Source organism: Alligator sinensis, unplaced genomic scaffold, assembly GCF_000455745.1.
Source record: "Alligator sinensis unplaced genomic scaffold, ASM45574v1 scaffold1150_1, whole genome shotgun sequence".
NCBI classification, from domain to species: domain Eukaryota; kingdom Metazoa; phylum Chordata; order Crocodylia; family Alligatoridae; genus Alligator; species Alligator sinensis.
Genome location: NW_005842423.1, coordinates 1,065,204 through 1,091,265, shown reverse-complemented (window position 1 = coordinate 1,091,265; position 26,062 = coordinate 1,065,204).

Genomic DNA, 26,062 nt, shown 5'->3' with positions numbered 1-26,062 from the left:
GAACCACAGAACATCAGAACCTGAAGGGAATGCCTCAGTAATACAGCTGCACTGCTTTTGGTACCTGAGATAGGTTGTTCAAATTTAGCTCCACTATATGGCAACAAACAGGCTCTGACCATTCCTGTGACCCTACTCCTTTCTAGGTCTGCATTCCTTTAATATTTGGTATCCACCTTTTCATCCTAGACTTAGCTATGGAAAGATTTCTTGGACCAGGGAACATTTTTCACTAAACTGTTTCCACATAGTTTCTCAAGGACTTTTACCTGTGAGATGGTTTTATTTTCCTGTTTGGTTCTTTTAAATAACCCCTTTTGACCTACATATTCAGGCATGAGAATATCAAGCAATTAACCTGAAGTGCTTTTTTTTTTTCCTTTAAGTACTTGACATACTCTGTGCCCATGCTTTTTCAGCTAGGTATCTAAGCATTTCTGAAGCTAAGACAAAATATATCATTAAAATGATGTCGTTTCACATTTAATTAACTGGTAAAGCAGTTCTTAATTAACTTCGGAGTTGTAGAATGTCTGATAATAGCAATTACTAAGTATTATTGTTTATTTTAGGGTAGTTATAACATTTGTTATTCGGGTACTAAAATAAGACAGGAGGCTTAATTAACAGTTGCTGTAAGGGGATTTTTTGAACTCAAGGTAGTGCAAAGATCGCTCATTAGAAAACCTTGCCTGTTCAGAACTCACACTGTAATTTACTTTGAAAACCTTGTTGCACACCAAGTAAACTCATAATTCTAAGTATTTGTTTCTGCATTTCAAACAGCAGCTCTTACTATACAGATGAACTAGCCACCAGCTAATTTTACATTTTAGCAATATAAGATCTTATCACAATATCCAAAAGGCACATACTGTGCTACCATCTGCTTATTTTTCTTATCATACTAAATAAGAGACCAAACTTTTTAAAGAATACTTTTTTGTTTAAAATATTTGACAATGTTATGTATGTGGTAAACATGAATTTAATTTGGGTGTGCAAAAATGTTTTTGATAAATATCAAAATCATATTTTTCATGTTTGAGGCCTATGTCCTTAATCTTCAAACACAAGCTGTTTAGTACACTTACAAGGTTGCAATTGTTTTCAAACTAATGCATTAACAATTTACTAAAAAGAATATATATTCATAAAGGAGAAACAATTGAATAAATGGCAAAAATAGGATAAAGCAATTACTATAATAAAGTTGGGAAGAGAGAAAATATTTTATGCTTATAAGTAACACCTGTATATATTATGAAACTTCTGTTAGACAAAAGGCTTGAGTATTCTTTAAACACTTTTAATCACATATGTACCTTTACCCACGTTTCAGGTATAAAGGTATTATCAGTGGGCACATCTACACATGCATATTAATACACTTGAATAAACTCCAGTGCTTATTGCTCCCAGACACACATTTACACATGAGCCCATGAGTGCAGCATGTTAAACTGGGGCAGAGCAGCCCTGGCTTGCAGAGGGTCTGGGGGGAGTCAGCCTGCCAGCCCAGGGCTGTTCCCCCCAGCTCAACATGCTGTGGAAGGGTTGGCTGGGGCAGGAGGGTGCTTCAGTGGACAGGTAACCAGCAGGCAGGCAATGCACTAGAGCTCCCTTGTGCCCCAGCCAGCAGAGTAAATTAGTTTACTCCAGCCTATTAGGGGCACACATGTAGACGAATGGTATTTACTGCACAGGTAATTAGTCTACTGTGCAGTAAATGTCTTTGTGTAAAAGCACTCAGCATGTCCATGATTTGTCCACAGGTCACAACTAGAGAGACCACTACATCATTCTTTTCTTTTGGAGCTGTTTTTAACCTTCCCGAGCTTTCAACAGCTTCAGAGGCACTTTTCATTTCATAAAATAAATAAATAAAAATAATCCTCTTCCAAATCTAGAATTCCCTCTTGAACTTTAAATTATACTGGCTCTGCCCTTACATGGAAGTAGTTTACAGTCTTATGGGCCCACATATCAAACTATGGATCTATTTTCATCCCCTTTATCCCAGTATAAGGCATTAGTTTCTAGCACAGTAGTTACAGGGATATTTGTCCTCAGTGTCGATTCCCTGACTTATTGAAAATCTAGTTTGGATGGCTTTACATGCTAATGGAGACAAGAACTGACCTTTTAAAAATAAGTTTACTTTTATTGCTTTTGTTTAAAGTATGCCATGGCATGATGCTGCAATATACAAACACTGTCAACACAATTCCTGATACCTTATATCATGCATTCCTGACTTCACCTCAAAGTGGCAATATTCAGTATAAATTTCTCAAAACACTTTATATGTAAAGGCAGATGCATATTATTGCAATATAATTAAGATAACTTTTTAAGTTCTGATGCAGACGTTCGTAACTGGTAATATATTACTTAACAACCACCTGGCAACTGCAGAATAAAAGTATGTGATAGAATTTTATTACAATGCTCAGTTAGTCACTAAGGATTGACAAAGGTCATAGCAAGTTCAAACTTTAAGAAATAAAAACATGACCCCGCCAAAGTTCATAACCTCTCTCTCAAATAATAACCTAAAGTGAGATTTTCAAAACCATTTGTTTTTGGTCAAACTCTATTCCATGGTTCTAAATGGGATAAACACAGGGAAGAGAGAGGTATTATCTGTATTTTCTTCATTGTGTTATTCAGTATCATTCCTAGTGGGATTTTCTATGTTTTCACTTTTCACTGAATATATCTCTGTCAGCTAAAACTAGCTGAATAGAGTTATGTTATATACAGAAAGTAGTTTATTCTATAGCTTTGGAAACTTTTTTTTTCTTTTCTTTTTGTTTAACAACAGGAAAAGCAGGATATGTTCCCCTGTTGTAAAAGTAACTGAGAATATAATATGTTCAGATTGAGGATGGACCCTTACTCAGCCCCGTATGATCCCACCTGTGTTCCTCATTAACCTCCATCTCTGAGTTTGGTGCCACAAACTGTCATATTAAATTACCCACAGCAGTTTCATGGTCAGCCCTTTTAGCTCCAGTGGGTACTCTGATTATTCTCAAACTGCTGCTTTTAAAACTATTCTCCAGGGAATCATAATTCTAAAGAAATAATGTGATGCCTTTGATCACTGTATTAACTAGATTTTATGAAAGAAAAATTGGGATGTGTGTTACACAGGAAAAAGAAAATGTATCTCGAGGGCTAAATTTATTGGAGGTGAGGTCTTTTCAAAGCTGGAGGAAGGGCAGGTGTCCCTGGCTTCTACTACTCCTTGGCACCACTCTAAGTTTTCCCCCCTTTGGAGGCTTAAGCACTGTGTAGCTGAGTGTGGGCATTGCCTTAAAATACATAGCTCCCAAAGGCAGAGAAGATCTAAAGGACCTTTCCTTAGACTAAATCCCTCCATTTTGTGCTAAGCAACTTTGAAAAGCCTCGTCTTTCCTAAATCCTGATATAGGGACACCAATCCTGCCTGCTGCCAAGTCCATCCTCTTTCCCAAAGCCAAAGACAGTTTTTGCACCTTTATATCCAATAGTTTAAGAATTCACAAAACATTTTTCAAATTTCTTTCCTTATTGAATTTGTATATATTCCCTTAAAGTGAGAAGGCAACATATGGCATTTAGGAAGAAATTGCTCCTTAGGCACCATGCTCAGCATGATCTCCCATCCAAGGCCCAGGTGATTTGTAACTATAAAACCACTGAATGTTCCCTTGTATTTTAGTTGTATTAAATAGCAGAGTTCTATTATGAAAGTAATTCCCTCTGCCTTTAGGAAAATAGATACATATGAATCCTAAGGGAGTGGAATTAGAGAGAAATGTTTTTATTTGAGTGTAAAGTCTGGGCTATAAAGTCAAGAAGTTTATTTTAACTTCTACCTTTATACTACTGACATCTTGACGCATCTAGTATCTCTCTCCCTTTCCTCCTACATGCATCTTCTGAGAAAGCAAAAAAACCTAACATAACACTTTCATATTATGTACTTACAATATTTTTTTTAGTTGTGGCTTTTAGAGGGAAGAAATCTCCTACCACTTATCTAAAAAAGTAATTGAACCATGGGGTGTGATGGAACCTTAAAAGTTCAATCCCTGCAATGAAGCAGGATCAAGTATATGTAGACCACTCCCAAAAGATATTTTTCTAATCTTTGTTCATAACCTCAATTTAAGGAAGTTATACAACATTCCTAGGTGCCATGTTTTAGTATTTCATATTTCCAGCTGAAATCATTTTTGCTGCTAATTAAGTTGATGTCTTCTTGTCCTTCACCAAGTAGACATGAAAGATTATTGATTACTGTCCTTTTATTTATTAGAAAAATATTTTTCTAGCCTTTAGTCTTCTATCTTGTAGGCTAAAACCCCAGTTCCTTCAACCTTGAGGCCATATTATCTCAACCTTATAGTATTTTTGTGGCTCTCATCTGTATTTTTTGTCTATATTTTTCTGAAATGCTAGACTCCTCACCCATGCCAAGTAGAATGGAAAAATAATCTCTCCTGTCTTACAAATGGTAACCATGTTATTATACACCAGAACAGGACTTTTTATTTTTTGCATTATCATGTTTTGTTCATAATATATTTTTGCTACCTCATTGTGCATGTGACTGTCCATCTCAAATAGAACATTTGCATTTGTCTTTATTGAATTTCTTCCTTTTGATTTCTGACTACTCCCCCTATTTGTCAAAATCATTATAGTTTCTTGTCCTATCCTCAGTCCCCTTATAATGCCATCACATTATTAATGAAAACATTAAATAGAACCATATGCAGGACACTTCTAGCAGAAGAGGGCAACCAACAAAGTAAAAAACATAGGAAATATCCATAACAGAATATAGGCATTACTATGCCTAGGTCATCCCCAACCAATGGCTGTCCAACCTCTTCTTGAACCCCTCCAGTGATGGAGAGTCCACAACTTCTCTAGGCAGTCTTTTTCCCTGCCTCACTATTCTAACAGTGAAGAAGTTTTTTGTTTTTTTGGTTTTTTTTCCTCCAGATATCTAATCTAAGCTTATGTTGTTACAACTTCAAACTATTGGTCCACATCCTACTTTCCAGTGAAAAGACAAAAGGTGCTTTCCCTCTTATTTATAGCAGCCCTTCAAGTATTTGAAACAACTATCAATACCATCTTAAGTGCCTTTTCTACAAGGTGAACATGCTTGGCAGTGCTTCCCCCACTTATAGTCTTAGCAGTGCTATGCTCGCTAGCACCACAGCTGAAAGGGACTTGGGGGTCATGATTCACCACAAGATGAACATGCGCCACCAATGCGATGCCGCAGCTGGTAAAGCAAACAAAACTCTGGCTTGCATTCATAGATGCTTTTCAAGCAAATCTCAGGATGACATCCTCCCACTATACTCAGCCTTGGTGAGGCTACAGCTGGAGTACTGCATCCAATTCTGGGCTCCACAATTTAAAAAAGGATGTGGAGAAGCTTGAGACAGTCCAGAAGAGAGTCATGTGCATGATCAGAGGGTATGAGAACAGGCTTTATGATGATAGGCTGAGAGCCATAGGACTCTTCAGCCTGGAAAAGTGCAGGCTCAAGGGTGACCTAGTGGTTGCCTATAAGTATATAAGGGGTATACATAAGGATCTGGGGGAACGCCTGTTCACCAGAGCGTCCCAAGGGATGGAAAGGTCAAGTGGTCACAAACTCCTCCAAGACTGTTTTAGGCTGGACATAAAGAAAAACTTATCTACTGTCTGAGCCCCAAAGGCCTGGTATAGACTCCCTCCAGAGGTGGTGCAGGCACCTACTCTGGACTGTTTTAAGAAACATTTGGATGTTTATCTTGCTGGGATCCTTTGACCCCTGCTGACTTCCTGCCCCTGGGGCAGGGAGCTGGACTTAATGATCTTCTGAGGTCCCTTCCAGCCCTAATGTCTATGAAATCTATGAACATGTCTAGCTCCTTCAGCCTCTCCTCATATGACTTGCCTTTCAAGCCCTTTATCATTTTTGTTGCCCACCTCTCTAATTTCTCCACATCCTTTTTAAAATCTGGAGTCCAGAACCGAACACAATACTCCAGATGAGGCTTAACCAGTGCCAAGTAGAGAGGCACTATCACTGCTTGTGTCTTAAAGGTAATGCTAATTTGAAGCATCCCAAAACTGCATTCACCTTTCGTATGGCTGCATCACATTGCTGACTCACTGAGTCTGTGATCTACCAAGATTCCCAAGTCCCTTTCCATTGTTCTGCCATCCAGCCAGGTTTCCCCCTTTTGTATTTTTGGACATTTTTATACATGCAAGCTTTGCAGTAGCATCCAGCGCTGTGTTGCTTACAGTTGTATAAATGCCAAAATGCACATCATCACTGTGAAAATGGTGGTGGCATGCTTTTGAACTAAAACACATAGAAGGTGTTTTAGATCAAAAGTGCACTGCTGACATTTTCTGTGCACTGACGTACATTTCACCACTTACACAACGGCATGCAGTGCAGTGCAGTTTGCATCAGCTCACATACGGAGCAGACTTGAATAACTGAGTCTACTCCAAAGCAGTGGATCTCCGGCGCACTGTGGGACAAAAAGGTATGTGTATAAATGCTCTGTGTTTCTGATTATTCCTCCCAATGTGTATCACCTTGCATTTGTTTATACTGAACTACATCCTGTCAGCTCTAACCCAACTTTCCAAACTGTTGAGATCCTTTTGAATTGTGCTCACTTTCACCAACATGTTCACACTCCTTCCTAGTTTTGTGTTGTCTGCAAACTTGCTCAAGAAGCTTTGCTTGTCAGCATCCAAATCATTAATAAACACTTTGAATAGCACTAGGCCCAGGACACACCCCTTTAGGACTTAATTGAAAAACTGCTATTCTGACATGGACCTTTGCTTGTGGTTATTGAGCCAGTTATCCACCTTGGAGTAGTTTTATCTAGCCCACACTTCTCCAATTTGTTTATGAGAAGGTCATGTAAAAAACCTTGCTCTGTTCTACATAAACTATATCCACAGCATTCACCTCATCCACCCAAGTAGTTACTTTGGCAAAGAAGGAGACTGATTTTGTTTGATACAATTTGTTTTTCATAAATCCATTCTGGCTGCTTGTAATCTGCCCTTCCTCCAGATGCTTGTAAATGGCCTTCCTTAGAATATGCTCCAATAACTTCCCAGATATTAAGATGAGGCTACCCAGTCTATAGTTCCCTGGGTCCTCCTTTTTGCCTTTTATAAAGAGGGGCACTATGTTGCCCCTTTTCCAGTCCTCTGCTACCTGGTCCATCTCCTACAACTTCATGAAAATCATTGCTCTGAAAAATCTGAAAATTGCTCTCTGAGATCTCTGCCAGTTCTTTCAATGCCCTGGGATGAAGCTCATTTGGCTCTGCTGACTTGAATTCATTCAGACCATCTCTTCTGTTATCTCTTCCCTTGGGTTGCCTTCTTCTTATCCAAATAATCCCTATTAGGTGTCTGATTGCATCTTTTTTTTTTGTGAAGACCGAGGCAAAGTAGCTGTTGAGTAGACCTGCTGTCTTTGCATCTTCTGTTAGGAGTCCCCCCCTGACTTGTTAACAGAGGAACCACAGCTTGCTTGGTGCTTCTTTTCTGGTCAAAACACACTTATAGAACCTCTTGCAATTGTTCTTAACCTCCTTTGCCAGGTGAAGCTTGCTCTTTATCTTTGCTTTCTTGATTTTGTCCCTATAGTTTCTTACTATTTTCTGGTAAACTTCATTCCTGACCTGCCAATTCTTCTATTTTCTGTATGCTTTCCTTTTTCACTAGAGGCATTTTAGAAACTTCTTTTACAGGCACTTTAGGCTCTTGCCATTCTTCTTGTGCCTCCATTGTGTCAGGACAGTTTCTTGTTGGGCTTCAAATACTGTGACTTTTAGGAGCTCCCAGACCTCCTGGGCACCTTTATCCTTCAGTATATCCTCCTATGACACTTTCAGTATTTCAACATATAACCTCATTCAGTATTTCCTGCTTGAGTCAGATGAAATTCACTTTTTTGAAATCTAGTGTCCTAATTTTGCTGACCTCATGATTTCCCTGTTCCAGGATCTGGAATTCATATCATGATAACTTCCTTACAAGTTACCCATCAGCTTCACTTCCTTTACCAGTTCTCTGTTGGTTAGGACAAGATCTAAGATAAATGATCCCCTACTTGTATTCTCCACCTTCTGGAACTGAAAGTTGTCCTTCACACAAGTTAGGAACCAGCCTGACATAACAGTTGCTTGCAGCTGTGTAACACACGCCCCCCCCCCCCCCAAAAAAAAACAACAAAACAAACAAACCCTAAAAAAACAAAAAAACCCAGTGCTTTACTTTAAACTCAGAACTTTCATGCACCAAGCCCAGTGCATGCCCAGAAGAGGCTTCATGTTAGTTGGACCCAGATTGCTCAACATCTGTATAAATAGGGCACTTTAGTGGGGCTTTTATGTGCTTTTAGTTGACTGAATCAGCTAGCTAGAAGCACCAAAAAGCTCTGCTGAAGAAGCCCAAACTATACAGATACTGCCGAGCCAGGTTGAACTACTGCATTGCTGCTTCTGGTAAAACTTGCTGGGTTTTTTTTTTGTTCTTCATGTCTGTCAATGCCCTTTATGTTTGGCTGTATTGTATTTCCAGCAGAAGTCTGGAAAACTGAAGTCTCCCATCAGTATCATCCCATAGCTTTTGGATAAATTTGTCACCTGCTTGAACATTGCCTCATCCACCTCTGCTTCCTGATTTGGTGACCACCATAAATCCCCACCATTATATTTGTGCTGCATCTTTCACCATCCATCTTCACCCAAATGCATTGTGCTTTGCTGTCTTCCTTCTCCTGAACCAGGGAACAAGTGTTTTTGACATACACCACCACCTTTTCTTCTAACCCTGTCCTTCCAAAATAGAGTATAACCCTCATTGTCAACATTCCAGTCATAAGAGCTGTCTCACTAGGTGTGTGTTATACCAATCAGATTATAGCTGTTTTCACAGGCTGTCACTTCCAGCTCATCTTCTTTATTCCCCATACCTCTTGCATTTGTGTACATGTATTGGACATATTTTGCTTTCTGACGTACTCAATTTCCTTTCACACCACTTGTTGAAGTCCTGTAGATCCATAACCCTTTCCCAGAGTTAAGTTGCTTCAAGTCCTTTCCCCTTGTTACTGTGTGCTCTGTTGTTGGAAGGTTTGGGTTACCACACCCCTTGAAACCCAGTTTAAAGCCCTCCTTATTAGGTTAGCCAGATGACACCCAAAGATGCTCTTCCCTGTTCTTGCTGGATGGATCTCATTTCTTGATAGCACCCTCCTCCCAAGAACATCCACCCTATGTTAAAAAGCTGAAGCCTTCACATTGATACTACCATCTCAGCAATGTATTCACTTCAGGATGCAATGGTCTCTGCCCGGACCCTTGCCTTCCATGAAAAGAATCAGTGAGAACATTACTATTGCTCCAAGATCCTTTATCCTGCTGCCAAGAGACTGATAATCATGTCTGATCTGCTCAGTGTCATTCCTGGCAGTATCGTTGGTGTCTACATGTACAAGCAGGAAGGGGAAGTGATCCAAATGATGGATGAGCTTTGATAATCTCTCTGTGGTTTCCTGAATTTGGGCTCCCAGCAGAGCTCCCACCTCCTAGGCCCCCAAATCTAGATGATAGACTGGTGCCTCTGTTCCTCACAGAAGGGAATCACCAACCACAACCACTTTTCTTTTCCTTCTTGGTTCAGTGGTTCTGGAGCCCTTGTTCTTGGGGCCTTGCATTTCCAGCTCTCTAGGCTGCTGCCACCTCTGCCTCATGTTTGAATATGTCCTGTCTTCTACCTTTTCCTCAGCAGTTCCCCCTCAGAGTGCCTGAAAGCAGTTGCTGTCTTCAGTCTACTGTTATTCAATTCTGGGGACCCTCCTTCTTTGAGTAGTCACATGCTACCACTTCTCCTCATTGCCCTTTGGCCTTTCCACTATCAGGCTCTCATAACTCTTGTCCAAGTACTTCCTGGTCCCTGATGCAATGCAGCATGGATACACATGCTTCCAATCTTTGAATCTTCTCCTCCAGGGCAGACACCAGCTTACACTTGGTGTAGATAAAGTGCTTTTGACTTCTGGGAGGAACACAAACATGACACATCCAATGCAGGTCACTAATGCTTGCTACAATATAAATAAAACATGTTCTAAATCAAGGCCCAGAGAATGCCACTGTACCAAGCATTTCAATATATTATCAATTACATTGGCATGAGTAGAGCTTGGCCCTGATTAAGTCTTTAGTTGATGAAGACCTAGAAATAAAGCAAAGCAGTTCATGTAACACTAACATGTTTAAAAACACTCTCAAAATCCCATTATTTATAGGTAAAGTAATATAAACTTTGGCTGTTTGGCATATTTTTCTGCTCCTTCTCCCCACATTTGTCCTTGTGCCCCATTCAGCAGAAATTTAGTTAACAAAGAGATAATGATTCCCAGTATATTTAGTGGCATCTTGAATACTTCTATAACTTTGATTTCAGCAAGACTGAACCAGGGATTATATGAAGTTAAGTTACATGCTAGAACAACCTGCTGGTGTTCAACGCCGATAAATGCAAGGTTCTCCACCTTGGGAAGAAAAACCTGCAGCATCCTTATAGGCTCGGCAGTGCTATGCTGGCTAGCACTATGGAAGAAAGAGACTTGGGGGTCATCATTGACCACAAGATGAACATGAGCCTGCAATGCGATGCTGCAGCTAGTAAAGCGACCAAAACGCTGGCTTGCATCCATAGATGCTTCTCAAGCAAATCCCGGGACGTCATTCTCCCCTTGTACTCGGACTTGGTGAGGCCGCAGCTGGAGTACTGCATCCAGTTTTGGGCTCCACAATTCAAAAAGGATGTGGAGAAGCTTGAGAGAGTCCAGAGAAGAGCCACGCGCATGATCAGAGGTCAGGGAAGCAGACCCTACGATGACAGGCTGAGAGCCCTGGGGCTCTTTAGCCTGGAAAAGCGCAGGCTCAGGGGTGATCTGATGGCCACCTATAAGTTTATCAGGGGTGACCACCAGCATCTGGGGGAACGTTTGTTCACCAGAGCGCCCCAAGGGATGACGACTAGGTCGAACGGTCGTAAACTTCTACAAGACCGTTTCAGGCTGGACATAAGAAAGAATTTCTTTACTGTCCGAGCCCCCAAAGTCTGGAACAGCCTGCCACAGGAGGTGGTTCAAGCACCTACTTTGAACACCTTCAAGAGCAAACTGGATGCTTATCTTGCTGGGAACCTATGACCCCAGCTGACTTCCTGCCCTTTGGGCAGGGGGCTGGACTCGATGATCTTCCGAGGTCCCTTCCAGCCCTAATGTCTATGAAATCTATGAAACCTTTACTCTTCTCCCCTGGAACTGAGTAGCCCACAGTAAATCTCTGTATGCATTTCTGCTGTATTTACTGTCTAAGTTATGGCTGATTTGTTTGTCTGAAGCAACTTAGCAAAGTGGTATTTATTATGAGCTGACCTGGGGATTAATTAAGGGAGATTAGTAGTGCAGTTGTGGTGTGATATGATGATATCTAAATGTCTTAGTCCCCTGGATGGATTTAAATCTCTCTGAAAGAAGGAGGGAACTGTATTTGTATTTTGAGGCTCCAATATTTCTCATTTCAACCAATAATAGTACACAGACCTCTTCTATTCATGGGATTGTTAGCATCTGAGGTGGAATACGAGCATGGACTCTGATCTTACCAAGAGGCAAGTCAGTAAGAAGACCTGTAATGTTAAATGGTATCTTGTGGGTGAGAATGAAAGAGTTGTAAAATAATGTTATGGTGCTGTAAAATGTAGCAAGTGAAAAAGTAGTTTCTGGGTAGGAGACCTTGTGTTTGAGTGTAAATGAGATGTACTTAATTCCTTCTCAGTACAGCTCACCTAAACAATAAGGGCACCTACAGATGAGCATAGAGGCTGTTCTGACATGCTGGAATATCAGCGTATCAGAGACAACTCGATTAATTGAGTCTGCTGGACAACAGCGATTGCTGTACTCCAGCAGCCTCGTGTCTCATGTATCAGCATCCCCACACTTAAAAATGGCAGTGCAGATGCTTGAACTAAAGCTTTAGTTCAAGTGCCCCTTGTTTTAGCAAAGAGATGAAAAAAACTTAAACTGTGTTGCACTAGTTACATACTCTATTCCTCACATGATTGCAGTGCTTGCAAAGTGTGAATATATGTGTGTTTATTAGCAGATAGTGGCATCTCACAAAGAAAACAAAGTTAAGTTTTTATTGGTGTATACCTTGTTTCTGAATTCCTGGGTTTAAATTTTGCTGAATGCTACTTTTGGGAAGGACACTAGACAACTGAAGACTAACCTTGACTCTGAGATATCACACTGCCTGACCTTCTGCTTAACTCTGAGTTAAAGGTTAGGGGTTTTTTGTTTTGTTTTGGTGTTTTGCCATTCAGTTTTCCAGGATGTGTGCACATCATTCATTTTTCAGTTAAGAAGATACATTTTTGTTGGATTTAGTTGCCATTTCCATAGCTGTAGTTATCCTGTAGACTGCCTGTTGAGATTTTACTGTAGCTAGCTTAAGGAAGGAATTATATGATTTTTAAGTGCTCTTCATCCTCTTCTGCTCATTGTTGTTAGTGAAATGGAACAGCATAGTTTGCAAAGTTTTCTGGTTATAGTTAATGACAGGGCTAGTGAGATAAATTATATGTATGGGATATGTCAAAACATCTTGACATTCTTGTATTATAGATTTCATTACATATTGGAACAGTGACTTACAGCAAGGGAGAGGAAATTGGTGATGGTGGGCTTATCATCTCTACCTCCCTCATTTACCATCCTCTGCCAAATATACTCCCAATTAATTTTCCTTTATCTTCCATTAATTCATTACTTCTTTTCTGTCACTTCTCTCTTTATTGCATGTAGTAGTGTACTAGATTTGTACTAGTTATGCTTCTGAAAAAATATGCTGAGATGGGTCCCAGGGTGGACTGCAGTCTGCTATTCCCCCACAGTCCATCTGCTATCTCACATCCTGGTATGGCATATTTATTACATCTTTATTTCCTATTTTTGGAGGTTTTAAGTTGTGTTACATTCGAGCCTCCATCATTGGTGCCAGTTTATCTGATACGAGGGAAGAGGTCAGACAGACTTTCTTGAATGAGCACTTTCTCCTAGGTCCTGCAGGTCCCGCCACATAAGGGAAAGGGATGGAAGCCCAACCTTCCTTCCCAAGGTCAGGACGTCCTTTCAAGTCCCAAAATACTGGGCTAAAATCTACCTTCTACTCAATCCCATCTGCCCTACTAAGAGCCTCCAAAGTGTCTCCCTATCCACCCTCCTTTACCACCTATTCTAATTTGTCTTTGATATAACATGCCCACTACCTGGCCTGCTATTCTCCTTCCCTCTCAGCAACTATTTTCATATGTCTTTTGTTTTCAAAACTAGCTTTATTGCCTTAGTTCCTATACTCAAATTAAATTTCTCCCCATAAAAGAGGGGAACAAAAACAAGGCAGATAGTATAACATGCCTAAAGTTGATTGGTGTTAGTATTAATTCAAGTTTGGAATATTAACATTTAGCCCAGCAGGGGCCTGGCAGAGCAAAAGTTAAGAATGCTCCCAACTCACATTAAGGGTTTTATACCTGCAGCCTACCCTACCCCCAGGGTTCCCTCAGTTCTCTCCATCTCCGGAGTTCTCTCCCCCATCCCTGCTTACTTTGGCTGCCAACACTCTCTATCCCAGGGGAGCAGGCAGTGAGGGGTTAACCTGCCTGCCCATCCTCTACTGCCACTGCTGGGCAGCTTGTCTGTCAGTGTGGGCAAACACAAGTAAGTGGGAGTGGGAGTAAGAGGGCTAATGATCAGGGATCTGGAGTGCTGGGGGGTGGGGGGCAGTGGGTCCTCCTCAAAATCTGAAGGCCACCTATAAGCATAATTATATGTACTTGGATTGCAGTCGGTTAAGACTAGTGAGGTGAAAAGCACAGCTCAGAATGCTATGACAAGCTTATAGGTCTGAGAGACTTTTCAAGGGGTTAAAGCCTGTGAATATTAAATATGAAGGAGCCTTTCCAATGAATTCAAGGGGTGCTGTATCAGTACCCTTGTTCCTTGTCCCCCTTAGCCACATATAGTGAGAACCTAAAAGCTTTATTCCTATTTGTTTCCACCAGAAAGACTGCAGTTAGATATAGGCTCACAGTATGAACTCCAGCAGCTCTTGTCCTTCTAAGCATATATACTGAGCAGAAGAGGAACCTGATCTAGCACCCATTGAATTCAACAGCAAGACTTTTACTAGAATGGAACTGGATCTGTTTCTGAGTGAGCATAGGGAATGAATTACATTCTGAAGCTCAGCTGGTCCCTTCATGTCATTCCTTGGGAAGGAATTCTGCACTGGATGCCACACATTACTTGAATAAACCAAAAATCATGCTGATGGCCCTGCCATCTTTCCTTGGGACAGAATTCAGTGTTAAAAATGTATAAGTTAAATGAGCATTACAGCCTTTTCTCAATGGCATTTTTCTCCCTGTACACACTTCTTAAATGAGTTTATTTTTTTTTTTTTAGTTTATGAAAGACAATTGGGCCTATTACTTGAAGTTCATAACTCCACTCACCCCATTCCATTGAATCCACCCCTTTCCACAAAGAGGCTTTTGCCTCTTTATTACTTGCTCTGATATGAGCAGCAGCCCATGGAAAGAGCGAGAGTGAACCATATAACATCATTACTATTAATGGGCTCTGAAAGCACAGTCCATGAAAATACACTAGTTCAGTTAAAAAAAAAAAGTGGGACTTTTACCACACCTCATTCAAATGATGAATGAAAATGCTGAACCATTTCTACAAGACAGATGAACATTTTGAGTTAAAGAAGGTTGTTCAGGCAGACTGCATCAGTGAAACCTACGGTTATGAAAGATGACTGCAGTATCTTTCTGTATCAGTATTAATGATGCTTAAAATGCATTCCTGAATATACACATCTGCTTACAGATCTAGATAGATATGAAAGCATGTCATGCTCTGTGACTCTTTTTTTCCTTAACTAATAGATTAGTGCAAGTGGCTGCCACAGTTCAGCTTCATAACTTTACTAATGTAAATTGAAAAAGTTTGGTTATAGTTTGACAAATGTTCCTGTCTGCATCAAACCCTCTGAACTGTAATAATTTTTATCTAGAGATGTGCCAAAGTACCTGAGTATAATTTGGGCAGCTGGCAAATTGTATTATCCACTAGTTCACAGAAAGAACCTTTACCTGTTTGCTTCACTTCTTTCCACGTCGATAAATTGGGCCAGAAATTTTCTGTCCACTCCCCTAAAGAGACCATTAATGTAGCGTCACATTGCAATCAAATATGACATAACACACTCGTCACACAGCAGGATACGGGTTTAGATAAATTTCCACTTCTGAATAAGTTGATGACAAAGTGATATATCACCTGAATTTAGTAGTCTTTTAGTAGATCAGTTTTGTTTTGTTTTTTTCTTTAAATGGTAGATTTTCTTAATTTACAGTTCTGGATGTATCATAAGAAACTGACAGCTCAGAAAGCAAATGAAATAACAAAACATTTCCCATCCCATGCCATATTGGTATTCTCAGCCTTGACCTAAAAGGATTATTACTGCTACACATAAATAATAATTCATTCTTTATTTAGTCTTCCCCCCTAGTTCCTAACGTTGTCTTTTATTGATTTCCTGCTGCTTGCAATTTGTGGGAAATCACTAGTGTCATCTATTTCATTTTAAAAAGGTAATTTGTCAAAGTATTTTAATTGTTCAGGTCTGGGTTCTTCTATTGCACAATTCATTGTGGCATAATGTGTCTCAAACAAGAAAAAAATGTTATTTGCAGTTATTGAAGCAGTATACATTTTTCCAAGTATTCTAGCAATGGGTTCAAGTTGAAACATAATGAACACCTATACATGATGGAGCGCTGCTCTGATGCATGCTAATTAGCATGCATCAGAGCAGACTTGATTAATCAAGTCTGCTGGAGCATGCTCATCAAATGAGCTTTAGTTAAAGTGCCCCCCACCACCATTTTGGAGTGTGGAACACTGAACACACATGATACTGTGGGAGTTTTAATTACAGCCACAATAAGAGCTGGTCTAATTAAAGTAACCTCCCCCTCCCCCTAGAGCATCCCAGATGCCCAATATCTCATCCTTTAAAACCAATAGCTTATTTTATAGTAAGAGTATTTATATAGTATGATAATTGCCTTCTGATTTAATTATTGTGAAAAAATTGAAAAACAGTCAATGGAAAGACTAACAAAGTAGTTACCCAAAAGATGTTCTAAAACTAAAGTGTTGCCATTTGATCAATGTTGGTCCTACCCAAAAACAGATACCACTGTAATCCAGTATTTCTTATGTTTTACCATGGCCTGATTGTTGAATTCTACCTTGGCTATTTATGGGAGGGATCCTTCTGAAGTCACTGGGCTCCCACAATGAGAAGGCACTCACCAACCTGAGAAAGGGAGCCAAAATAAGCTTCTTATTCCACCCACAAAACATTTCTCCCATGAAGTGAAGACTTGGTTCTTATTCTGTTTGAATATAGTTAGGAAAGACAGAAAGTAGTAGGCCTACAGATAGTCCTCATTCTACCTCCTGATTTGTTTTTGGTAGCTTGGTTTATTAAACTGAGAAACTGGGTAATAGTGGAATAGCAATAGGAGGAGTTTTGTGCTTCATGAGGGTAGGGAGTACTATCACTGCTGCTGCTACTACTACTACTACTACTACTACTACTAGATAATTCAGAAAACATTTATCTCCCTCCCACTCTTCTTTTCTTTACAGAATAAGAATCTGAGGTATTTCATAGTAAAGGGACAGGTGGCAGAAACAAGGATATTTGCCTTATAGATCTCCTTGTTTGAAGCTCTTACAGTTTCTTACTTCTGAGTCTCACACCTTCAGCCTGAAAGCACCTGTAACCTTCAAAGTTAAGAGCTGGAAGGCTATACTTCTTATACACCAGTATGCATACATGCAAACACAAACTCCCCCAGTGGGTGGAAGATGCCAGTGTCTTTTAAAGCAAAAGGACAAAACAAACATTCATGTATCATATTAAAGGCAATATATATGAACCTTGAGGATAGGCAAGTGTATAGGTGGAAAATAATACTGGGGGTTGTTAACTTTAAACATGTATTCTTACACACACAATTTTCCTTTTTTAATATATTTTTTTAAGTTTTTTCAACTTTGCATGAATTTCATTTACTGTGAGAGAGAAAAGAAAAAGTGTAAATCACATTGCGGCAGACTTTGAAGAAACTCTACACTCATGTTCAACAAGCAGCCAAACAAATTTGTTTTATAATAAAGCAACAATAATTTCTCCAGATACACTGAAACAGAAAAACAGTCTCTGTGAGACTATAGGAGACTGTCTATGAAACTGTCCTACCAGGGAGTTTCAAATTTTTACCAAGTCAAAGAAGATATTGGGCCCTCTGTTTTTGAATTGACTCTGCAGATGGGAGAAGCCAAAATGAAGTTCAATTCTGGGGGGAGACGGGGGGGAAGAGGAGAAAACAAAACAAAACAGCCACTTGTGCTTAGGACTGAAACATCTCAAAAGTATTTAATAAGACCTGCTTCTTCTCAAATAGTATGTGATACAGGAAGCATTGGTTCTCAGGGTTGTATTAGTAAAAAAGGAAATGTATAGCCTTCAGATTTCATCCTTTTTGTTGACAGCTATGCCCAAGGTATTAGAATCAAAGGAGCAAAGAGTTGAATTGACTATGGATGCTGTAAGCAAATTGTGGAAGAAAAAAATCCTTAATACCACACCTAGGGCAAAGCACCACTATTGAGACAAGCTGACAAGCTCAGCAAGGCAGTGACAGTCTTCAGACTTTGAAAACTAGAGCTGGTTGAAAATGTTTTGATGAAATATTTTTGATTAAAATGGTTTCCTGCTAAACAAAACAGTTTTAATCTTCTCAGAAAAAGATACGTTTTAAATGAAAATCAAAAATATTTTCCTCTCCCTTCTTCATTTCAGCATCAAAAGCTGAGAATTGAACATTTTTTTATTTTTGAAAAGTGAGTTTTGGGAATGTTAAGATGTTTTGGTTATGTCATTAAATCCCCAGAATTAAAAAAAAAACAAAAACAAAAAAGGAAAAAGAAACAGGAAAAAAACAAGCACATCTAGTTTTAATTTTTTTTTTTATTTTCCATTTTTAAATATTCCTTTTGATAGCACTCAGTCTAATAAATACATAGAACAAAGTATGGTATGTAGTAGGGGTGTGCAAAGCTTTGGTCGCCGATTTGATTTGGAGAAGATTTAGCCCAATTCAGTGGCTGAATCACTGAATCTGAATTGAATCAGGAGACCCAAATTGATATGGATTCTTTGTATCCAAATTGATTTGGAAACGACTTGGCTATTTGGGGATTTGGAAAAGGTGGGAAGAGGGAGGCAGGAAGGAGAAGGGGAAAGACTGCTATGAAATTGCCATCGGTAGTGGGCCATTGACAATGATCTTTCCCTAAGTTCCCTTCCAATCACAGTGCTTGGGGGGAAGGATGTAGAAACAGCATATAAGGCTCTGTGTGAAGCCTTTCTGTCCCTTTTGTTAGCTGTCTGTCTGGAAGCAACAGCATGTGAAAGGTACTGGCTTCAGCAGCTGGCTTCCTAGTCAGCCTCTTCACTCTTTTGTTAGTCTCTCTCCTTGGAAATGAATGGATCTTTCCAAAATACATCTTTCCAATATATTACAGATAGAAGATATTGTAAACAGATAGAAGAGGTTATAGTAAACACATAGAAGATATATTACACACACACACATATATTAAACACATACAAGATATATTATACATATACACACACACATTTTCCAGCACAGCAAATATTATGAAGCATGCTGGAAAGGTCTTCTAGCAGGGAAAGGAGAGGGGCTAGAGTGAGTAGGGGGAGAACTTAAAATTCTCTCCCCACCCCCCAACATAGATGTACCTTCTTTCCTGGCAGTGATGAGACTTCTGCTGCCAGTGGGAGAAAGGTCATGGGAGCAGTACCTATCCCTGCTTCTGTACCACCTCCACTAATACCAGAGATAGCCTCCAGTACCAGCATGACAGTCTCCTCTACCCCAGTTTCAGCTCCCAGCATAAGCCTCCCAGTGCAAGAGGAGGAGCTAGATCTGGAACTGGGGGAGCTCAGTGCCATAGCCAGGGAAATTCTGGGAAAGGAAGGGGAAACTGAGTTTGTGCTCCACACCTCTCAAAGTTATTCTACAGACAGGTCTCTCCTGGAAAGCACTTTGGAGGAGGTTGTGGGGGCAGGTGGCTCAGCTTCCCCTGATGTTGTGCCTCTGTCTGCTGAGGAGGGGGATAAGGCAGGATCCCCACCCTCAACCCAGAAGCAGGGGAGTAGTGTAGTGTGGGAGCATTTTGATTTGGCAGATGATCTACCAGGTATTCTACCTGCCAGCACTGCCAAATACAGATCAGCTGGGGCAAGGAGGTTAAACACTTCACCACCATGCTGATGCTGCTGCATCTCAGGAGGCAGCACCCCCTTGCCCTTTTTCCTCATCCTGGCACCAGTGGGAGCATGCCCAAAGGGAAGTCCCCCTATTGCTCTAAAGCCCCTGTCTCCTCAAAGCAGAGGCAGGCCACCCTGGACCAGTGGGGGAAGGCTGCAGACAAAGCAAAGCATGTTGCAAGGGCAAGCGAGGTCACCCAGAGCATTGGGAAGATGCTTGCTTTGGATGTCCAGCCTTTGTTGAGCTTCCAGAGTTCAGGTGGCTCAGGGCACTCATGGCCCCATCCTACCAAGTGCCTGCATGCATCACTTTTAGTAGGACGGTGGTGCCCTCCCTGTATGAAGCATGCAGGGAGTACTTGAGGGAGGAGCTGCGCAAGGCAGGGCCACAGGTAGCCTTGCACTTTACATCAGACATCTGGAGCAGCTGGGATGGAGATCATACCTACCTCTCACTCACAGGGCACTGGCGCAATCAGTCAGGCCATAGGTGAGTTCTCCTTGAAGTAGAGGTGATGAATGAGTCGGACACGGCAAGGGAGATCATGGTGGCCATGAACCGCATGGTGCAGGGGTGGCTCATTGGGCAGGGAGAGCTCACCCATTGGTTCATGGTCACTGACAACAGGGCCAATATGATTAAGGCGGTTTATGATGCCAATTGTGTTGGCATCTGCTGTGTGGCACACAAGTTCCACCTGATAGTCAGGGATGCCTTGGAGGGGAACAGGGCTTCTGGTGATGGCGCCATCACTACCATGACCAGCCAGCTTATTTCAAAATGCAGGAAGGTGATGGGCTACTTCCACTGGAGCATCGAGGGGGACAAGATTCTGTGGGAGAAAAAGGGAGAGCTGAGCCTCCTGAAGCACAAAATCATGCAGGATTTGGAGACTTGGTGGAACTCCACATACCTGATGCTCAAAAGGCTGGTCAAACAAAATCAGGCCATCCATGAGATGGCTGTGGTCAGGGAGATTGGAATCAGTGCCCCCCACCCTTAACAAAACTGAGTGGAATACCATCATACCATCACCCAGATCTTGGTGGTCCTCAAGCTGTTCCTTGAGGCCACCAAGACCATCAGCTCTGGTGATGCCCTCCTTAGCCAGGTGATCCACATAGTGAAGGAGCTTGAGAATCAAGTAGAGAAGTTCCAGGAGATCTATGTTCCTGGCTGGGGCAAGCTGCTTTCACCAGAGGTGCATGCACTGATGAAGCAGCTGAAGGAGGGCATCAAAAAATGGCTGGACCCATTGCAGTCCAGTACAGTCCAGATGTGGGTGGACCTGTGAGACCTGAGGGTGAAGGGGAGCATTTGCAGCAGCAAAACCCTTGATCATTGGATGGAGGTGCTGATGAACGGAGTCAGGGAGGCAGAAGGGCAGAGGCTTGCCAAGATATATTTCTCCAACTATTCAGTTGGTCTAATAAAAGATACCACATCTACTCAAGGAACCTTGCTTGCCTGTTCCTTAGACCAACACAGCTACAACCAGAAACCCAGTTAACACACACAAGTGACATGAGTTTTCTTTCAGCAGTTTGTGATGCACTTTCACGGAAACCCCTGCACCTATCTCCTTGAAACTTGGCAGGCTTCATGCCCTCAGAAGTGGCTACCATCCCTGCTACTTTCACCCCACTCTGCCTTAACATACATACACATGTGACATGAGTTTTGCTTTCAGCAGTTTGAGGGGCACTTTCCCAGAAACTGCTGTACCTATCTCCTTGGAACCTGACAAGCTTCATACCCTCAGAAGGGGCTACCATCCATGCTGTTTTCATCCAATTCTCCAACAAAAATAACAAATTTATAGGTATTTTAGAGATTCCCCATCATAGTCTATGACCAAGTCACTGAATCACTCTGAATCAGCGCCGAATCTTCTGTGTCTGATTCGGCCGAATTGATTCAGGACAATGATCTGAATCACCAAATCAAATCACTGTCCCCAGAACTGGCTGAATCTGAAATGAATACTGGTCACAGGTCCAGTAGGTAGTAAAGTCTGGGGAACATTTTCTGAAAGAAGTCAGTTCATTAGGAAAAAAGTTATTCCATAAGTCATGTAAAAATTAATATTAACCTAGTGCTTGTTGAGTCAATTGCACAGGAGACTTTTAATAATGCTTGTAAATATGTAAAACACCAACAAACAAACAAACAAAAAAAACCCAAGCAGAACTAAACATTTAGGTTTATAAGAATCTTGCTCTACTTTCCTCCAAATTCCGTATGGCTGGGGGAGGAAGTTATTCCATAAGTCATGTAAAAATTAATATTAACCTAGTGCTTGTTGAGTCAATTGCACAGGAGACTTTTAATAATGCTTGTAAATATGTAAAACACCAACAAACAAACAAACAAAAAAAACCCAAGCAGAACTAAACATTTAGGTTTATAAGAATCTTGCTCTACTTTCCTCCAAATTCCGTATGGCTGGAGTAGTTTATTTTGTTCCTAAAGAAAGATCTAACCACCAGATGATATTAGAGTTACAATTAAAAAAAAAATGGAAAATGTATTTTAATTGTTAGTAATTTCATAAAAGATTTTGACTGAAATTGGTTGAAGTAGGCATAAACAGTTTAAAAAGTCACATTACAGAAAACATTGTGTAAAGCATTGTCTGCACTTGAAATTAGACCATTACATGAGGAGGACATACTTTCGAGAGTACCTGTAAATAAATAAATCCAGGTGCTTCATGAAGAAATATTTGAAGTCCATGACTCAAGGCCTGCCCCAATTTTTAAAAAAATATGTCAAGCGCATCTGAGAGATACAGCATGAACCCAGACTTAAAATTGCTTGTAAAAGTTTGAAAAAACTGTAGGAATGGCCCACAGAAGTAGTACAATTTCTTCCAAGTTTAATTTGCTAATTAGTTTCTGTATATTATGCTATCTCTGCAAAGGGCATTATAGCATATCATAACGCACAAAAACTTGCTTTATTGAAAAATGCTAAGCATAATCCCCAGTGTCCACCTGAATAGTGAGACGTATAAGAATGCAGCATAGGAATGCCCTATTATATTGAGGAATGAATGCTTCCATGTTACATAAAGGTATCCAAAGTGAAATCTGATATATGCAGAAAGTGAAATGCTAAAGAATCACTGAAAGCATATGAGCTTCCAAACTGCAATGGGACCAGTTTTGGTGAAATGTGTATTAAAAACAGGAACTTTTACTTCTTAAGATGTCATAGACCAGCTCATTTGAAGGAAAGAACAAACAAAAACCCTGGTAACTGTCCGCTAATGAGTAGCACTATAATAACACACTAGAAATTGCAGCTTGCCAAGGGATACCACAGAGTTAACAACACATAAAGACTTACAATGCAGCAAAGACTTATTTTAGTATGCTATTTTAAGCATCTCAAGTATCCCATGTGAACCACTTACTGTTCACAGAAAAAATGGGTTAGAAGAAAATATGAACAAATAGGAGAAATCTTGACAAGAAAATAAAAGTTATGAATTCTAAAGACTAATTCTCAGCAACAGTCTGCCTTACAATACTCTATTAGAATCATCATTTCATAACTTTTAAGGCCAAAAGGGACCATTGCAATCATTCAATCTACCCCTTTCACTCTACTGAGCACAGTTTGTGAACCTGCAGTTGAACTAAAACTTTTATTCTAAAATTCATCTAATTTAGATTCATGTTTGAAAAGCCATTATAGTAGTTATTAATCAATTGTGATCAGTTACTTATGCTTCCTTTTTTTTTCTTTTCCTTTTATATCTGGTTTGAATTTTCTCTAACTTTAGATCTAGTCAGTGCAAGGTTCTACCTTGGCCTACTAGAAGAAAGTTCCCCTGCCACTCCATACACACACCCACACATCCACCAGTATCTATACTTATACTACAAGGGAGTTTTTTCACATTTCAAATCAATTTTGTAAGATCTTCTCTGAGGCCACTCTAATTTTTCCACACAATACAAGAAAATAAAATTTCAGAACTTTATGGGCAGGACATAAACTAAGTGGCAACACTTAATACTAAAACAAAGAAAGCAGTTATCCCTATCACAAAGGTGAAAGTGAGACGTGTTTGAAAAAAGAAACGAAAATAAAATATAGTAGCTACTTTAAGAGCACCTATGATATCTGACAGTAGGCAGAATAATTTTCGCATTTATCAAAGGTAATACTCACTTATAGATTCATAGACGCGAGGGTCGGAAGGGACCTCAGTAAGTCATCGAGTCTGACTCCCTGCCCTGGCTGCTTGTCCAGTTGGCTCCTTATCCAGTCTCCTCTTGAAGGCCCCCAGGGTAGGGGAGAGCACCACCTCTCTTGGAAGTGCACTCCAGATTCTGACAACCCTTACAGTGAAGAAGTTTTTTCTAATGTCCAACCTAAATCGCTCTCTGTCAGTTTGTAGCCACTGTTCCTAGTTACTGCTGCCCTCCCCTGATGAATTTATAGTTAGCCACAAGATCACCTTCCAGTCTTCTCTTGCAAAGGCTGAAGAGATCTAGATCCCTCAGCCTCTCCTCGTAGGGCCTTGCCTGCCGGCCTCTAACAATATAAGTGGCCCTCCTCTGAACCCTCTCAAGATTCTCCGCATCCTTCTCAAAGTGTGGTGCCCAAAACTGGATGCAGTCCTGCAACTGTGAAGTGACTACTGCCGCATAGAGGGGAAGCATCACCTCCCTGGACCTGTTCATCATGCATCTGCTAATGCATGATAAAGTCCAGTTAGCCTTGTTGATCTCTTCATCACATTGACAACTCATGTTCATCTTGCAGTCAACTATGACTCCAAGATCCCTTTCCACTGCTGTGTTGCTGAGAAGGTCATCCCCAGCCTGGAAGTGTGTTGGTGGTTATTTTTGCCCAGGTGCAGCACTTGTCTTTGTTGAACTGCATCCTATTTCATTCCGCCCATTTTTCCAACCTGTCCAGATCCAACTGGATCTGTTCCCTCCCCTCTGGTGTGTTAAATTTGCCTCATAATTTGGTATCATCTGTGAACTTGGACAGGGTGCTCTCCATGCCCTCATCCAAGTCACTGAAGAAGACATTGAATAGCACCAGTCCATGGACCGAGCCTCATGGGACTCCACTGCTCACATCTTTCCAAGTCAATATCGACCCGCCCGCTACCACTCTCTGGGTGTGACCCCTAAGCCAATTTGTCACCCACCTGACCATGTAATCATCTACATCACAGCCTGTCAGTTTACTTATGAGAGCAGAATAAAAAAATGTATCAAAGGCCTTCTTAAAGTCTAGGTAGATGACATCTACCTCAACTCCTGCATCTAAGCATTTTGTGACCTGGTCATAAAAAGAAAGGTTAGTAGGGCAGGATATACCTGCAATGAATCCATGCTGATTTACTTTCAACATTATTTCCTGTGCTGGGATCCCACAAATTTGATCCTTAGTGATTTTTTCAAGATGTTTTCCCAAGGATAGAGGTGAGAGTAACTGGCCTATAGTTTCCCAGTTCCTCCCTCCTCCCCTTCTTGAAAACAGGAACCACATTGGCCCTTCCCCAGTCCTCTGGGACCTGACTGAAGCACCATGAGTGCTCATACAGCCATGCCAGCAACTCTACTATGACACTGGCTAGTTCCTTCTGCACTCTTGGATGAACTTCATCCAGGCCCGCTGATTTGAACACATCCAGCCCCTCCAAGTGCCCTTCACTAAGTCTGCAATAAAAGTTTGTGAGCTGGTGTCCCCCTGAGTCTATCTATGATCCAATTGGGAGATTTGTCTTGGTCTGTGTCTAGGAATACAGATACAAAGTACTCATTGAAGAGCTCAGCTTTGTCCCCTGTCTCTGTCACCAATTGCTCCAGTGTTCTGCAGGGGTCCTATGCTACCCTACTCCTTCCTTTTTTTCCCTATATACCTGAAGAAAGACTGTTTGTTATCCTTAATTTTTGTTGCCAGCCTAAGTTCTAATCCTGCTTTGGCCTTCCTAACTGAATCCCCGTAAGTTTGAACCAGGGAAGTAGACTTCTTCTTGGTAGCTACCCCCTGTTTCCACAGCCTGTATACCTCTTTCTTTGCCCTTAGACTTTCCTGGACTTTCCTGTTCATCCAAGAGGGCTTCTTGACCCCTTTGCCCTCTTTTATGCACAATGGGATTTTCTTGTTCTGTGTCCATAGGATCACTCTCTTGAGGAATGACTACCTTTCCTGGACCACCATTTTGCCAATTCCCTTGAGTTTTAATGCTTCACTAACTAATCTCCTGAGCACACTGAAGTTAGCCTTTCTGAAAACTAGCACTTCAGCCATGCTGGTTAGTTTACCCACCCTTCGCCGGATAGTGAATTAAATCAATTGATGGTTACTATCCCCTAGGTTACCTTGTACCTGCAGATTCCCCACCAGGTCATCCCCTGTAGCTAACACCAAGTCCAGCAAGGCATTTCCCCTAGTGGGATCATTTACCTTCTGTGTCAGGTGGAGGTCCTGTATGCAGGTTAAGAACCTATGTGAG